Source organism: Dromiciops gliroides, chromosome 1 (assembly GCF_019393635.1).
Source record: "Dromiciops gliroides isolate mDroGli1 chromosome 1, mDroGli1.pri, whole genome shotgun sequence".
Taxonomy (NCBI): Eukaryota; Metazoa; Chordata; class Mammalia; order Microbiotheria; family Microbiotheriidae; genus Dromiciops; species Dromiciops gliroides.
Window position 1 is genome coordinate 430,600,860 of NC_057861.1, and position 12,733 is coordinate 430,613,592.

Genomic DNA, 12,733 nt, shown 5'->3' on the forward strand with positions numbered 1-12,733 from the left:
AGATAGATTACTCCATCCAATTGAATGTGTATGTTATTCCCTCCTTGAGCCAATTCTGATGAGATTAAGGTCTTTGAGCCAATTCTGATGAGTGTAAAATTAATTTACTACCCTGCTCCTTCCCCATCTCTTCCCCCACTCCATAAACCCTTTCCTGTTTCTTTCATGTGGGATTTCACCCCATGATCCCTAGCCCTTCCCTCTCCCCCAGTGCATTCCCCTCACACCTCAATTTAACCCTAAATATGTCATCATGGGGCAGCTAGGTGACATAGTGGACAAAGCATCCACCCTGGACTCAGAGGGATCCCAGCCAAAACCCGGCCTCAGACACAAGACACTCACTCACTACATGACCCCAGGGATGTCCCCCAACTCCAATTTTTTATGGTTCTCTAGGGTCTTGTATTTGAAAGTCAAATTTGCCATTCAGTTCAGGTCTTTTCATCACGAATACCTGAAAGTCCTCTTTGTCATTGAAGTCCCATTTTTTCCTCTGAAAGATTATGCTCAGCTTTGCTGGATATGTGATTCTTGGTTGTAATCCCAGTTCCTTTGCCCTCTGGAATATCATATTCCATGCCCTCTGGTCCTTTAATGTAGAAGCTGCTAGATCTTATGCTATCCTGACTGGGTCTCCACAGTACTTGAATTCTTTCTTTTTGGCAGCTTGCAATATTTTCTCCTTGACCTGAGAGGTCTGGAATTTGTCTATAATATTCCTGGGAGCTTTCCTTTTGGGATGTCTTTCAGGAGGTGATTGGTAGATTCTTTTAATTTCTATTTTACCTTCTGCTTCTAGAGTATCAGGGCAATTTCCCCTGACAATTTCTTGGAAGATGATGTCTAAACTCTTTCCTTGATCATGGTTTTCATGTAGACCAATAATTTTTAAATTATCTCTCCTGGACCTATTTTCCAGGTGAGCAGTTTTTCCAAGAAGATATTTCACATTGCCCTCTATTTTTTTTATTCTTTTGGATTTGCTTTATTGTGTCTTAGTTTCTCATAAAGTCACTGGCTTCCATTTGTTCAATTCTAATTCTTAGATAATTATTTTTGTCAGAGAACTTTTGTACCTCCTTTTCCATTTGGTCAGTTTGGCTTTTCGAGCTGTTGACTACTTTATCATGTCTTTCCTGCATAAGCCTCATTTCTCTTTCCATTTTTTCCTCTACCTCTCTAACTTTATCTTCAAAGTCCTTTTGAGCATCTCTGTGGCCTGAGACCAATTCATATTTTTCGTGGAAGCTTTAGATATAGGGGCCCTGATGTTGACATCTTCCTCTGAGGGTGCACCTTGATATTCCTTGTCACTAAAGAATCTTTCTATGGTCCTCACCTTTCTCTGTCTGTTCATCTTGCCTTTCTTGTACTTGACTAAAGTGGGGCAGTGTTTCTAGCCTGCACTATCCCAAGCTTCAGAATGTCCCAGGTAGTATGATTTAAGGAGGAGCAGGTTCTTCACTTGCCTGGCCTATTCTCTTGTCTGTGGATGACCCCAGACCAAATTGCTAATCAACCAGCTTTGTGTGTTGTGGTTGTCAGCTCCAAGGAGCCTGTGCCCCTCCCTGACCTGGGCCACTGCTACTCAAGTCTACCTCCTGGTTCCCAGCAGGGGTGAAAAACCCAAGTTCTGCCTCAGCACCAGCATAGACCCCTGTAATCTACCCCCTTCCAAGGGCTCAGCCCTCTCACCAGACTGTAAGCTTAGTTCCAGATGATACAGGCACTGCAGCTGATTCAGAGGCTCTGGAGGGGTGTCTCTTTCTCTGGTGAGGCCTTCTTGGGACTGGATCTGTGTCAGAGTGACTGTGGGGTTGGGTTCCACTCCTTTCTCAGCACAACAGCTCCCTCCTTCTGACCTTCTAAGCCATCCTTGGTTGGAAGATGATTTCAGCATAATCTTCTGTGGGTTTTGCTGCTCCAGGAATTGTCTTATGGCATTATTTGGATGTTTTTTGGAGTGATCATGTCATGAGTTTGAGAACTCACTGCCTTTCCTCCACCATCTTGCACAAAGTAGTCTTAAAAATAATTGTTCCCCCATTTTCTTTTACAAGTCAACCTGAGTGTGCAATTAGCATGGTAAGGAAAGTGTTTCCAAATCTGGAGTATACTCCCCCACCAATACACCATTAATGAAAAGAAGACCCACCTTGGAAATAGTAATGGAAGAATATATATGTGAAGGAAAGTGGTAGGACAAACCAAATGCCTCAATGAAAAAGTAAGCAGCATGATATAGTGCAAATATCACTGCCTTTGGAGTCAGGCAGCCTTAGTTGAGATTTTGCCTCAGATATACAACCATGGGCAATTCATTTAACTTCCTTGGTCCTCAGTTTTCTTATCTATAAAATGTATGTGTTGAACTGGATGAGTTTTAGATGTCCCTTCTAGCTCTAAATCTACAATCCTACGAAGTCTGTATCAAAGGAGATACAATTTTGAATGCATTGAAGGAAGGAAAGGGAATAAGCATTTATTAAATGCCTGATATGTGCCAGGCACTATGCTTAATGCTTTACAGATAATATGTCATTTAATCCTCACGAGAACCCTGGGAAGTAGGTGCCTTTGTTATCTCCATTAGATAGAAGTCATGTGACTTGTCTAGGGTCACACAGCTACTTAAGTGCCTCAGGCTGGCTTTGAAATTGAGTCTTCTTGATCCCATGCCTAGACTTCTATCCACTGTGCTGCCAAGTCACCTACAGTGATGCACTGAGCTGTCATTTTACTAGATGACTTCCAAATGGGAAGAGACCAAAAGAATGAACAATATTAATCCTCCAATAAATGAATAGGGTGAATGGACATCGATAACTGCCCACCCATATGTCTACTTTCTAATCTTTAAAAACACTTGGGCTATGTGGAAAGGAAGAGCTTTCAAGAGTAGACAGATAATGGTCCTGATAGACTAGGTCTTGGTCAGACCAAGAAGAATTTTAGGAATGTTATGTTCAGTTCCAGACACCATAGTATAGAAGGGACATTGATAGGCAAGAAGATTTCCAGTGAAGGGCAGTCAGGAAGGTGAAGGCTTCAGGTTCATATCATGTTGAAGGGACTGAGGATTTTAGTCTGGAAAAGAGGACAGAGGAGACCATAAAAGCTATCTTTAAATGTTTTGTAAGTTTTAAATGTTTAAATGTTTTTGGTTGTTGTATGGGAAAAAAGGGCAGATAGATGGTGCAGGACATAAAGCTGTGTTCAAATCTGGCCTCAAAGAGTCAAACATGACTAAAATGACTTAACAACAAAAACAGAAACATGAAAAAATAATCACCTTGTTGTTGTTGGGTTTTTTGAGGCAATTGGGGTGAAGTGACTTGCCCAAGGTGATGCAGCTAATAAGTGTCTGAGGCATGATTTGAACTCAGATCCTCCTAACTCTAGAGCTGGTGCTCTATCCATTGTACCACCTAACTTCCCACACTTTGTTCTGTCTGGACCAGAAATGATTACTAGAAACTGCTAAGAGGCAAGATTAGGCTTGATGTTAGGAAATACTGCATAACAATTAGACCATCACAAAGTATAATGGTAAAAACAAGAAAATAGGGGGTCTCTCTTCACAGGAGGTCTTAGCATGACCTGGATGACCACTTTGGGAATATGTTATACAGAGGATTCTTTCAGGTATGGTTGGAACTAGATGGTCAATGAGGCCCCTTTGAATTCTGTAATTCTGTAAAGGCTCCCCCTTAAGCTGACAAATTGGCATTAGCTTAATGTGAGAGAAGAGCACTACCAAAGTTCTGAGATTTCAATGACACTTTGCTAACTAACATTCTACCCTGATATTGCCTTAGATAAATATATGGAATGAGGAATTACTTCATGGGGACCAAGGAAAGGACCAGCTTGAAGATAGGCTGGAAGGAAGGAATGGGAATGCACTGTGTAGAAGCAATGAGGAAACTTGACCTGCCTGGAACAGAAATGTCTGTCTGGGGAACAGTAGGAAAGATGGAAGGTTAGCTAGGGGCAAGTTTTTGGAGAGCTTTGAAATCCAGACAAAGAAATTTAGACTTTACTCTGCAAGCAAGAAGAAGCCATTATGGGTTTTTAAGTAGGGGAATGACACAGTAAGAGTGATAGCTCGACAAGATTGATCTGGAAGCAGTGTGCAGGATTGATTGTATTGGAGGAGAAAGGAAACAGGTAGACCAGTTAGGAAGTTGTTATAGTAATCTAGGAATGAGATGATTAGAACATACATTAAGGTAGTAGAAGTAAGAATGGAGGAGAGGTATATGTAGAAAAAGATTTATAGCAGTTCTTTTCATAGTGCAAAGTCACCAACCTCACTCTGCAGAATCAATGGAATTCAGTGTTGGTGATGGCCCCCCACATGAAAATGTAATAGAATATATTTCACCATAAGACATTATAAAATGAACAGTTTCAAAGAAAACTGAGAAGACTTCTATGAATTGATGCAGTAAAAACAACATGATAAAGAAAAACAACTTTAAAAGACTATAAAATTCTAGTCAATGCAATAACAAACCTTAAATTTGGAGTGCCTAAAATGAAACACTACCCACTGTCTCCTGCCGGAGATATAATGGATTTAAAATGCAGAATGAGATGTACTTTTTTGTACATGGACAATCTTGGAATTTGGTTATTATTACATACATTTTTATGAGGGTTTTCTTCTTTTTTGTTATTCAGTTGGGGAGAGTAGGGGTACTGGAATGCTTGTCAAAGATGGTAAAATTAAATATGAGGAAGAAAAGAATGAAGGAGAGAGGTGAATCTAGGATAGATTTCATAACATCATGGTGGAGTAAAGACAGCAATCTAGCCAAATTCTCCCAACATTCCCCTCCAAACAACTCTAAAATAATGCCTTAAATTGAATTCTGGAGAAGCAAAGCCAACAAAGGGTTAGGATCAGACATTTTTCCAGCCTAAGACAACTTAGGAGGTTGGCAAGAGAGGTCAATGGTATGGGAACCAGCCTGAAGTACACTCAGCAGCAGCACCAGTAGCTGCAATATTGAGCAGCTTCAGGAGCTGTTAGCCCAGAGATGATATACAAAGGGGTCAGACACTGGTTAGAAAGAGATTACAGGGGACCCTTTGCAGACACTTGATTCAAGGTCTGGCACTATTTGGCAATATTATTGCCTAATAGCAAAAGAGGCATAAGAATTCACTGAAGAAAAGAAATCCTTAAAAATCAGAATAAGCAGGGGCAGCTAGGTGGCACAGTGGGAAAAAAAACTAGCCCTGGATTCAGGAGGACCTGAGTTCAAAACCAGCCTCAGACACTTTACACTTACTAGCTGTGTGACCCTGGGCAAGTCACTTAACTCTCATTGCCCCCCCCCACGATCCAGAATAAGTCAAACAGAAAAAGTGGTACAAAAATTCACTCAAGAAAACAATTCCCTAAAAATTAGAATTGGGCAAGTGGAAAGCTAATGACTCTATGACACACCAAGAAACAATAAAACAAAGTTGTGGGAATGAAAAAAATAGAAGAAAGTGTGAAATATCTCATCAGAAAACACATGACCTAGAAAAAAGATTAAGGAAAGATAATTTAGAATTATTTGACTACCTCAAAGCCATAATAAAAATTAGTGCCTAGGCATCATATTTCAAGAAATTATAATGAAAAACTGTTCTGATATCTTAGGTCCAGAGGGCAAAATGGAAATTGAAACAATCTACCAATCACCTCCTGAAACAGATTCCAAATAAAAACTCTCAGAAATATTATAGCCAAATTTCAGAGCTCCCAGGTCAAGGAGAAAATATTGTAAGCAACAAGAAAGAAACAATTCAAATATTGTTGAGCCACAGTAAGGATCACACAAGATTTAGCAGCTTCCATGTTAAAGGAGTGGAGAGGACAAAGGAGCTAGGATTATACCCAAGAATCACCTATCAGCAACACTGAATATAATCCTTCAGGAGAAAAAATGGTCATTTAATGAAATACATAACTTTCAAGCATTCCTGATAAAAATACCAGAGCTGAATAGAAAATCTGACATTCAAATACAAAACTCAAGTGAAGAATAAAAAAGTAAACAAAACATTTAAATCATAAGTGTGGGGACCAATTTTTAATTGGGGAGTGTTAGCTAAGTGGCTTGCCGCAATATTGGGGTAAGGAAGGAGACCGGCAGCCTCCCTCAAAACAGAACGGGATTTATTTTAACAAGAACAAACTTAAAAAAAACCCACAAGCAAGATCAGTTGGATCAAGGGAAAGGAAATAAAATGGGCAAAGGGAAATTATACAACCTGAAAAATACCACCGACCAGGAATCAGCTGAGAATACACAGCCCCGCTCCTGTTGCCTTCCAGCTTCCAGCTAGAATGGTGACTTCTCCCTCCCAGAAACCCCACACAGCCCCCAACCAATTGTCTGGCTGCTCTGACAGTCACGTGACTGCCCTCACTAGGCTTCCAATCATTATAATTTTGCCAGTCCCATGTAGGTATCAGCGAGTGGTGATGATGTGAGGTGCCAGCACCATGGCAACAGCTACAACCAGTGGGTGGAGCACTGTGCAGTTTGCGGAGCCCCAGGTCAGTGTGTGCCAAGGCATAAAAACCTCACATAACAATTAATTCTTTACATAAGGGATTCAATAAGGTTAAACAGATTATGTCCTATATCGAAGATGATACATGTAACTCCAAAGAACTTTATCATTATTAGGATAGTTAGAAGGAGTTATGTAGAGGACATGAGTGTGGGTTTATTATGTTGAGATACTCCTAAAAAAAAATAAAGGTGGAAAAGAGAGATAACTGGGAGAAGGGGGAAGAGAATAGGGAAATTATCTCACAGAAAAAGAGATGTGCTAGGAAGAGTTTTTACAATGGAGGGGAAGATGAGGGTGGTGGACAACTCTTGAACTTCACTCTCACTGGAATTGGTTCAAAGAGGAAAGAATACATACATACGCACATACATACATATATATACACACACACATATATATATATATGTATATATACATACACACAAAATAGGTGAGAGGAAAAGGCACAGTTAGCAATCATAACTGTAAATAAGATGAGCTCACCCATAAAACAGAAACAGGTTGCAGAATGGATTAGAAACCAGAATACAATAATATCTTGTTTTAAATGGAAATAAATATACAGAGAGAGTTACAATAAGGACCTGGAGCAGAATCTGATATGCTTCAGCTGAAATTTTAAAAAGCAGGGGTAGTAATCATGAGCTCAGACAAAGCAAAAATAAAAATAGACCTAATAAAAAGAAATAATCAGAGAAATTGCATTTTTATAAAAGGTACCATAGACAATGAAGTAATATCAAATTTTTATAGCAAATTTCTCAAAAATATAAGGAACTGAATCAAACTTATAAAAAGAAGAGCCATTCACCAATTCACAAATGGTCATGGGATATGAACAGTTTTCAGAAGAGATCAAAACTATGCATAGTCATATGAAAAAAGTATTCTAAATAATTATTGATGAGAGAAATTCCAATTAAAACAACTCTGAGGTACCACCTCTCACACCTATCAGAAATAACAAATCCTGGAAGGGATATGGGAAAATAGATACTCTAATGAACTGTTGGAGGAGTTGTGAACTGATTCAACCATTCTGGAGAATGATTTGGAACTATGCACAAAGGACTATAAAACTATGCATACCCTTTGACTCAGCAATACCACTACTAGTCTGTATCCCAAAGAAAGCAAAGCAGAAGGAAAAGGACCTATATGTACAAAAATACTTATAGCAACTGTCTTGTGGTGACAAAGAATTGGAAATTGAGGGGATGCCATCAATTGAGGAATGGCTGAACACATGGCATATGATTGTGATGGAATGCTATTGTGCTAAAAGGAATGGCAAGGGGTATGGTTTCAGAAAAATCTGGGAAGACCTATATGAACTGATTCAGACTGAAGTGAACAAAACCAGGAGATCATTGTGCACAGTCACCACATATTGTAATGATGATTGACTGTTAAAGACTTAGCTGACTCATGATGAAAATTGCTATCCAAGAAAGAGAGAGAGAGAGAAACTGATTAATTGAGTACAGATTGAGGTTTAATATCCTTACTTTGTTTTTCTCACTTTTTCTTTTGCAAAATGACTAATATGGAAATGTTTTGCACTATTTCACATGTATAATGTGTATCATATTCCTTGCCTTCTCAATAGGTGGGGGAGAATCTGGAGGGAGGGAAAGAATTTGTAACTACAAAAATACTAAAAAAGGAATAATTTTAAAATGAATTTTAAAAATAAGATAATGGATCATAAATTCAGTGGGAAGGGATATTAAAAGTGATTTAATGGAAAAGCCTAACCCTGCAACCAGGCCTACACACCAGACACCCGCCAGAGGAATTTGCCCCAGTGCCTCTGAATCAGCTGCAGCACTGGCATCTTCTTGCACTGAGCAAGCAGTCGGACTGAACGGCTGGCCCGGGGAAGGGGGGAGGGTGGGAGAAGGGTAAATGCCGGGGTACCAGTGGACTGGGGGGAAGGATTCGACTGTCCCACCCCAGTGGGGAATCAGGAAGAAATCCTGAGTGGCAAGAGACCCAGGTGGGGGAGGGGAGCAGGGGAGGAGTCTCATTGGAAGCTGAGAACCACACCACAGAAAGCTTTGTTGGTTGGCTGCTTAGTAAAGTAGGCCTGAGGTTATCTCCGGACCTGAGAACAGGTCAGGTGAGATTAAAGCCTGCCCCACCTCAACCCAAAACACCTGGGACCCTCTGAAGCTGAGAACAGGAGTGGAGCCAAGAAGCAGCCTACCCCCCCCCCAGTGGAGAGTTTAAAATCAAATGAAAGTGAGGCCAGGCAGGCTGAGAAGAAGCCCAACCATCACCTGGGCCATGCTGTAGCTTGAATAGTGTGTCCTGGAAGCAGCGCCACACTTTAAGAAGGAATTAAAAGCCAAGAAATAGTAAGCCAGGATGAGTAGGCAGAGAAAGCAGAAGACCATCAAAAACTTCTTTGGGGGTAAGGTAGACCACAATACAACCTCAGAAGGAGAAGATAATAACAGGGTCGAAGCTCCAACATTCAAAGCTTCCAAGAAAAATTTGAACTGGTCTCAGACCATGGAAGCTCTCAAAAGGGACTTTGAAGAGAAAGTAGGAGAAATAGAAAGAAGATGTAGAGAAGAGGAGGAAAGAATGGAAAGGGAAATGAGAGCGATGCAGGAGAGTCATGAGAAAAAAGTCAACAGTTTGAAAATCCAAATGGAAAAGGAGATTAAAAAACTGTCTGATGAAAATAACTGCCTAAGAATTAGGATTGAACAAATGGAAGCTAGTGACCTTATGAGAAACCAAGACACAGTAAAGCAAATCCAATTGAATGAAAAAATAGAGAGCAATGTGAAATATCTCCTTGGAAAAACAGCTGACCTAGAAAATAAATCTAGGAGAGATCATTTGAAAATCATTGGACTACCTGAAAACTATGACCAAAACAAAAGCTTAGACACCATCCTCCAAGAGATTGTGAGGGGAAATTGCCCTGATATTCTAGAAGCAGAAGCTAAAATAGAAATTGAAAGAATCCACCTATCACCTCCTGAAGGAAATCCCAAAAGGAAAACCTCTAGGATTATTATAGCCAAATTCCAGAACTCCCAGATTAAGGAGAAAATACTGCAAGCAGCTAGAAAAAAGGAATTCAAATACTGTGGAGCTCCAATAAGGATAAAGCAAGATCTAGCAGTTTCTACATTAAAGGACTGGAGGGCATGGAATATGATATTCCCGAGGGCAAAGGAACTGGGACTTCAGCCAAAAATCATGTACCCAGCAAAACTAAGCATCATCTTTCAGAGGAAAAAATGGGATTTCAATAAGAAAGAGGTCTTTCAAGCATTTGTGATGAAAAGACCTGAACTGAATAGAAAATTTGACTTTCAAATACAAGATCCTAGAGAAGCATAAAAAGGTAAACAGGAAAAAGACTTCATGAGGGATATTAAAAGATCAAACTGTTTACATTGCTACATGGGAAGATAATACTTTGAAATCATAAGAACTATCTCAGTAAGAAATTCAGGGGCAGCTAGGTGGCACAGTGGGTAGAGAGCCGGCCCTGGACTCAGGAGAACCTGAGTTCAAATGTGACCTCAGACACTTGACAATTACTAGCTGTGTGACCCTAGGCAAGTCACTTAACCCCAATTGCCTCACCAAAAAACAAAACAAAACAAAACAAAACAAAACAAAACAAAAAAGTCTTCACAAGAAATTCATAGAAGACAGGGCTGAACTGAATATGAAGGGATGATATCTGTAAAGCATTTATGTTTTGTTCTTTGTAGGGCAGACAGGGTGGGGTGTCTTATGTCTGGGGCTGGATTTGGGCTTGGGGCCTCCTGGGTCCAGGGCTGGTGCTTTGTCCACTGTGCCACATAACTAATCCATGATGACATCATTAAAATAGGGTTGAGGTATAGGAGGAATAAACTAGGGGAGGGAGAAGGGGAGAGATGGTGTGGGGAGAGGTAATTCACATGAAGGAAACAAGAAGAAAGCTTATGGAGGAGAGTAGAAGAGGGGGAAGGAGTTGGGGAGTGAGTGAACCTTAATATCATCAGAATTGGCTCAAAGAAGGACTAACATACATACTCAAGTAAGTATAGTAATATATTTTTTCCCCTGGGGGGAGGGAGAAAAGGGGGGGAGAGAAGGGAAGGAGGAAAGAACAGATTGGGGGAGAGAGCAGTAAAAAGCAAAACACTTTCAAGGAAGATGAAGATGTTCTGCATTATTGCACCAGTATGACATATTGAATTGCTTGATCTCATAGGGAGGGCTGAGGAGGGAGGGAGGAAGAAAAATCTAGAACACAGAATTAGCTCAGGGACCCTGATCTCATTGGAGTGGGCTCATGGAGGGAATAACTTTCATACCCAATTGGGAGGAGCAATCTATTTAACCCTGTAGGAAAATAGGAGGGGAAGAGGACAAGGAAGGAAGGGTGAAAAAAGGGAGTGCAGAGCTAGGGAGAGGATAGTCAGAAGTAAAACACCTCTGAGAAGGAATAGGTAAAAAAGATAGAGTAAATGTCATGGGAAGGGAGTGGGATGGAGGAAAATAGTTATGATGATTGATTATAATGCCAAAATGTATGGTACCTACTTTGCTGGACTTTTATGAAGAAAATTCTCTGTCAAGCTTAAGGTACTATATAAAGGTTATGATGAACAGGATACTATCAGAAAAACCTGGAAAGACCTACATGAACTGAAGCAGAGTGAAATGTACTGTATACAAAATAACAGCAATAGTGGGGGATGATCTGCTGGGAAGCATGTGGTTATTTTCAGCAAGGCAATGATCCAATATAACCCTGAGAGACTTATGAAGATTGCAGCCCATCTGCAGAGAAAGAACTGATAGTATCTGAAAATGGATGGAAACACATTTAAATTTTTTTTTCATTTCCTCTTTGACAATTTTTTAATCTGAAGTTTTGGGTTTTTTGACTGTTTTCTCTCACAACTAGCTAATAAGGAAATTTTCCCATGACTACTCATGTATAACTTATTTTGAATTGCTTGAGTTCTTGTGGGTGGGGGATGGGAATAGAGGGGGGAAGAGAAGTTGGAACACAGTTTTTAAAAAATTGATGTTAAAAATTTGTTTTTACATATATTTTGGAAAATAAAATTCTATTCGGAATTTTTTTTAAAAAGTGATTTAATGGCATAACTTCTGGCCCACTGGGAGTGCTTGTCCCTCAAGTTACCTCATGGGTGTTAGGGTAGAGGCAGGGTAGGCAAACAGGGATGTGCGGGACTGGACCTGGCATGGGTTGCAGCTGGAGCAACCATAGTGCCCTCTCACCCCATTTTATTTTCTTCCTGGGGAGCCTCAGGGCTGGCATGCCTCTGAATTTCAACCTCATGGTATGAGTGAACCTCATCACAGCTGTTGCATTGACTGCTGGGACCTTGCTTGGGTACCTAGCTTACAAAAAGTTTATAGTTTATAGTTAAAGAAAAACATGACAAGTTCATGGTCAACCTCACCATCCAGAAAGATAACCCCAAGATTATCCATGCATTTTACATGAAAGACTTAGGAGAGAAAGCTTTATATAGCCACTGAGAGAGATTAAAAATTTCCTATTCTGCCGACTAGGTCCACACAAAGGACAATGAAGAAATCAGGGACAATATGGGACCATTGATCATCAAGGGAAAAAGAGCCTTAATCAGTGGACAGTGTAGACTGATTTGTCATGATGTTGCTGATTGGTTCAAAAGAAATCACTTATGTCCAATTCTCTTTCCCCAGCGGTTCTTGGAGTGATCTCTCGCAAGCTTTAGCTTTCATTCCCATGCCTGCTTCCTCCCTACTTACTTGTCAAAACAGCATGGAAGTGGCAGAGTTGTAAGGAATTCTTCTGACCTTGTGGGTTGTTTTTCAGTCTATTCTTTAAATTTAAATTAAATCTGTAACTTAGTCTACTTACTAGTTTGTCCAACTTTAATTGAAGGAAACATGAGATAATAAATGTTTGACTAGGCTGTGAGACCTTTGAGGCCTGAGAAGCCATAAGGATTGTTATACATTAAAAAATTATTTATCTGTCACTCTGAGGTAATTTTCTCCTGTGCTTAAACATAATAAACCTAGGTTTTTACCTATAGAGGCAAAAACATTCTGCTGAACTTGACTGGTCCTGAATGTTTTTATGCGCATTGTCCTAGATCAAAGA